Below are 6,000 nucleotides of genomic sequence, written 5' to 3'. Positions count from 1 at the left end.
CAATGGGCTGGGCCCTCCTACATCAATCACTAATTAAGAAAATGCTATGGAGCCCAGTCTACAGCCCAGCCTTATGGAGACATTTTCTCAATGGGGATCCCCTCCTCTCAGATGACTCTAGCTTGTGTCGAGTTGACATAAACTTAACCAGCACAACGTCCTAGGTTATTTCATCTTAATAATGTTGGCCTCTTATTAACCTCAGCTCATTTTCCAGCACCTGTTGACCAGCACTGAACATCCCTGCAAAGAAAAGGTTTCACTTCTGCAGGTTCTTTGTCCAACTCATCCCATGAACAGCCCTGATGGAGTCCCTTGCTTCCCTCTGAAATGTCACAAGCCAGGACCCCGTCAGCGGCACCACTCTCAGTATTTCCTATACTCCAGGCACTCGTGATAGCTAGTTACAGCTAAGCACTCAATGGCTTTTTGAAGGCCAAAACTTCAAAGTCTTTCTACAGCCTCTCCTCCACAACATGGTCAGATCCATCACAGAACACCACAAACTCTGTACCTATGTGTGTATTATTACTTCCTTCTCGCTGAGATAAAACACTGACCCAGCCAACCTGAGGAGGAGGGTGTTTGTTTAACCCACACTCTCACATCACCATCCACCATAAGAGAAGTCAGGTCAGAAACTCAAGCAGGAAGCTGGTTTTCTAAGCAATAGATTGTTTTCTTTCTTTCTTCTTTTCTTTTTTTTTTTTTTTTTTTTTTTTTTTTTTTTTGGAGCTGGGGACCCAACCCAGGGCCTTGCGCTTCCAAGGTAAGCGCTCTAACCACTGAGCTAAATCCCCAGCCCCTTCTTTTTCTTTTTTAGGTTTTTTGAGACAGGGTTTCTTTATGTAGCCCTGGCTGTCCTGGAACTAGCTCTGTAGAGCAGGCTGGCCTCAAAATCAGAGATCTACCTTAAAGGCAAGCAGCACTACTGCCCTCCTGAAAGAATATTTTCTTCAGAGACACCAGAAGAGGGCATCAGATCTCATTACAGATGATTGTGAGTCATCATGTGGTTGCTGGGATTTGAACTCAGGATCTCTGGAAGAGCAGTCAGTGCTCTTAACCCCCCGAAATAGTATATTTTCAATTCAAACACTCTTCCCTCTTTAGGCATCACCCAATCAGTTAAGGCATATATCATGGCATAGCCTGAAATCCTAGCAGTAGGGAGGCTGAGGCAGAAAGATTGCTTTGAGTTCAAAGCCAGCCTGGGCTAAATAGTGAGACCTTGTCTAAAAAAAATTAAATCGGATTATGCCTTACAAAAGACCATGTCATGAGAACTATGCTGTCACACAGTATACATCATATGTATTTCCTAGTGTTCTGAAATTTTCCAGGACTTTCTCCAAGTTTGTGATTGCTCTTTTTCCCCTGAACAGCAGAACTCGAATGGCTGACAATACGCTACATAATATTTTATTCTGTAAACAACCCGACTACTAAAATCTGTATGCATGTGATGTTTTTTGAGAAGGGTTCTTGTCACTCAGGCTGCCCTGGAACTCACTGTGTAGTCAAGGATGATCTTGAACTCCTGACCTTCTTGCCTGCTCCTCCCAAAGTCTGAGAGGACAGGCATATTCGGCAATTACTAAAATTTGGAATCTCTTCTCAGGGCCTAGAATATAACTCAGATGTAAAGTGCTTGCTATGCATCCTTGAGGACCAGAGTTTGATCCCAAGAGCACACATTAAAAGCCAGGCATGGTGGGTTGTGCTTGTCGATCTGACTCTGGGGAGGAAAAGACAGGTGATCTCTGGGGCTCACTAGCTAGGACGCCTAGCATAGTAAGGTCTCAGTGAGAGACTGTCTCAAATAAAACCAAGGTGAGTGGCAACCAGGGATCAACACCCACGGCTCACCGCCCTCCACAGACGTACCTGCACACCTAGAAACAACAACAAGCAAACCAAAGTGTTTGCATTTGCCTTGGCTTCCTGTACATCAGGCTGTTGGGATCCCTAATCGTCATTACTTCCCCCCAAATCTCAGATCGCAGGTGGATCCTTGGTTAGAAATGAGCTGCCCACCCTCTTGTGTGCTAGACGCATCCTTTAAGAAATCCCTCCTTCCCGCTCTGCTATTAGTGACACAGAAATTTAATGATAAACTCTTGAAATCTTTTTTTGTGAGAAATAGAAACTCAAACTTTTGTTTTGACATCAATTTTTAGATTCCTGTGACTTAAGTGTTTATTTAGAGTCGCTCGGCGATTGTGTTCTGTCTCCGGGAAGAGACTGCTGGTGACAGATTCGCTAACACTTCTTGTTAAGATGCTTTCCATGTTTTCTCAGTTGTTTTCTAACCAGATTAGTGTCCCAGAGCAGGGCCCCTTCAGCCTTGTGACAAACTCCTGCACTGTTCTAGAAACCTTGTGTGCAACATTATTTGTTTACTTTAGTATTTTTCTTTTTTCTTTTTAAAAAAATATTTATTCATTTTTTATTTTTATATGAGTACACTGTCTTCAGACACACCAGATGAGGAAACCAGACCCCATTACAGATGATTGTGGTCCATGTGGTTACGGGGAATTGAACTCAGGACCTCTGGAAAAGCAGTCAGTGCTCTTAACCACTGAGCCATCTCTCCAGCCCCAGTTTCTCTTTTTGTTTGTCTCTATGTTTTTGTTTTTGTTTTTGTTTTTCCCGACAGGGTTTCTCTGTGTGTGTCCCTGGCTGCCCTGGAACTTTATGTGTAGACCAGGCTAGCCTTCATGTCATGGAGATCCACCTTTTCTGCCTCCCACCATGATGACTATGTTTTTATATGTTACATATGTGTCTTTATGTAGGTGCACATGTGTGCACATGTGAGTGCAATGCCCTTGGAGGCCAGAAGAGGTTGTCAGATTCCCTGGGGTCGGAGTTAGAATCAGTTTGTGAGCCACCTGCTGTGGGTGCTGGGAACAGAACTCAGGGCCTCTGAACAAGAAGCCTTCTCTCCAGGTGTCTTGATTATATTTTCATGAGGAAGTGGATTATGTCACTTAATTGTCTACCACGCCACTTTCTTCACCCTACTTTTCCCTCCGTTACTAATATGGAAGCGATATTGCACGTGTGTTCCTGTGATTGTGGCCCTGGACATTCGATCGAGTGTATTTAAGTCCCTCCACCTTGATTTGTACTATATTTAGTTCCTCATGTGTATGTGCACAGGTGGATACATAGCAATGTGCACATGTGGAAGTCAGAGGCCAGCTTTGTCGAGCTGGTTCTCATGTGGGTCCCAGGGCTAGGACCCAGGTCAGCAGGCTTGGCAGCAGGAGCCTTTACTGGCTGAGCCATCTTGCTGGCCCCTTACTTCCTCAGATCACATCTTGACCTCCCCTCAGAGGCACGTGTGAGACACTGAGCCTTACCTTTGGACACCACCACCCTGTGTGCCTCTGGAGTCTGTAGAGCCTCTGAGGACACCGTGGCCCTCAGCGGAGCACAGAGTTCACAGCTTACTCCCTAGGTTCCTTTCCTTCTGCAGCTGTCTCCCTCTGCCTGAAATTCCTTCACTGGGGTCGACTGGCGGAGAGTCTCATTTTTGATTTGTCTGAAATGTCTTTCTTTCATTCTTATCTTGAGAGACAGTGTTTGCTAAAAATACAATTCTAGCTTGTAAGTAGTTTTCTCTCAGTGATTTGATGATGCATTCTGCTCTCTCCTGGCATGCACAGTTGAGAGTTAGTCTGTCTTTACTTTCTAAGAACCTGCCATTTCTCTCTGCTTCTTTTCTTTGGTACTCATTGTTGATGTATAGATCGTTTGTTGTTTAGAGACAGGATCCTGTGTAGACATGACTGACTTTGAACTCCAGGTCCACCTGCTGCCTTCTTCCTGGTGCTGAGATTTCTGGTAGATGCTACCAAGTCTGGTTTATGAAGTTCTAGGGAATGAAGCCAGGGTTTCCGACATGCTAGGCCCCTGCCTCTACTAACTAAGGTCAGAACAACTTCCTGGAGTTCATTCTCTCCTTCCACCATGGGTTCAAGGGATTGGACTCCCACAAGTGTCCTTACCTAGTAAGACCCCTTGCTGGTCCTTTCAGATTCTGCTTAATATGACTTTGGGACTTTTTGGCACATAAAATAGGATATCCAATACTCTGTGTTCCTTGTTTCTTCTCCCCTTACCCCAGCTGTTGAAATCCAAGACCCCTTGAATTCCGGACACATACTCTGCCACTAAGCCAATGCACCAGCTTTCTAAATTCTAACTTATGTTGGTTTCTGCAAATCTGATTCCATAGTTTATGGGTTTGGCTACCTCTCGTGACAATTTTTGTCTCTGTGTATTTTGTGCACTGCCTCTCACATTTAACCCTTTTTTTTTAAGAGCTGTTTTGTTTTGAGACAGGGTTTCTCTGTGTAGCACTGGTTGTCCTGGAACTCACTTTATAGACCAGGCTGGCCTCTAACTCGGAGTTCCTCCTGCATCTGCCTCTGAAGGCTGGGATTGAAGGCTGCACCACACACCCAGCTCCCTTTCTTAGAAGTTTATCTGTGGGTATCGTTTGGCTTTCAAATGTCTTCTACTGCTGTTTGGCTGGGGAATGGAGGCAGTTACCACATTTTCAGTTTGTGGATCTTTTAGGCTTTTCTAACATTTTGGTCCAGAATTCAGGATAGAGTGAGGTTATGGTTAGAAGAAGTTGGGGTTTGGGAATCACCAAATAAACCATACGAACACTGATCTCAGTTAAGCAAGAATAGTTTGTTGAATGCACATTCCAAGACTGATTGATCAGGACCACAAAAAGGACTCAGGAGCCTAATTTTGTAGTAGCAGTTTGTCCTCAGGACAGGGTTATAAAGGGAAAGACCACAATGCGCTCATACACAGGTACACGAAATGTCCAGTGGTCAGCTCGGACTCAAGCCATTTTAGATATAATGGTTCATGCTGACCTTTGATTTGGTGGGTCCTAGGTGAAGCTTCATGGAATTTCTTAAGATTAGCAAACCTTATAGAGAACATAGAGAACATGACAGGGCATGTGGTCAGCATGACCCTGCTCTGAGTCAGGTCCTTTTTCTGTGTCAGTGACCGGCAGGCGTATTACAGCAACCATAGGAAATAGCTGGCAGGCACTGGTCAAAATGGCTACAGCTATGCTGGGGCGGGGCGGACCTCAGCGATAGACAGTTAGGCACATATGCCCACCACCGCTCTTTATGGGCTTGATTTTCTCCTGATCCTTGGGGTTGCTTTTCAGGGAACGGATCTGTCCGACTTGCTGCTGTGGCTGCTCTGGTGCGTTGTCTCTTGTCCCTCTCATTCCTGATCGCTGTCTTGAGGCCTAAACTGGCTCCACCTGGCTCTCACCCCAGCCAGACCCCAGCTTTGGCGCCTACTTTTCTCAACTGAAGCTTCCAATAATCCCTGACCACTGAGGATTCCCTTATTTTTTGCTACTTCTTTATCCTTGGAAAAAGATGCCATTTTAAGGCCGGAAGATAACTGAAGTTGAACAGTAAGAAGCTGGAGTTTCTTAGGCCTTTGCCTCTACAAAGGATGACTGCAATTCCCCATAAGGAAAAGGCCAGTCTGGGGGTGAACTATGGTTGGAGAGATGACTCAGAAGTAAAAAAAAGTACTCGCTGCTCTTTCAGAGGACAAAAGTTCAAGTCCCAGCAGCCACATCAGGTACTCCATAACTGCCTGTACCTCTAGGTTCAGGATAGCTGACACCCTCTTCCGGACTCCTTACCACCTTCGTACACACAATGCATGTACACACACATGCATGCACATGTATACACATACATGTACACACAGAGAAAAAAATTTAAAGAAAAAGAAAGACGATAAGGAGACACTTTAAAAAGAGCTGGGTAATGGTGAGCCACACCTTTAATTTCAGCACTCAGCTAGGAGTATTGGGGTTAGAGGCAGAGGGATCTCTGTGTTCGAGGCTAGCCTGGTCTACAGATAGCCAGGGCTACTCAGAGAAGACCTGCCCCCCAAAAAAAACAAAAATCAAAGGAACAAACAAAAAGT

Source organism: Rattus rattus, chromosome 6 (assembly GCF_011064425.1).
Source record: "Rattus rattus isolate New Zealand chromosome 6, Rrattus_CSIRO_v1, whole genome shotgun sequence".
Lineage (NCBI taxonomy): Eukaryota > Metazoa > Chordata > Mammalia > Rodentia > Muridae > Rattus > Rattus rattus.
This window is presented reverse-complemented; position numbering follows the sequence as displayed.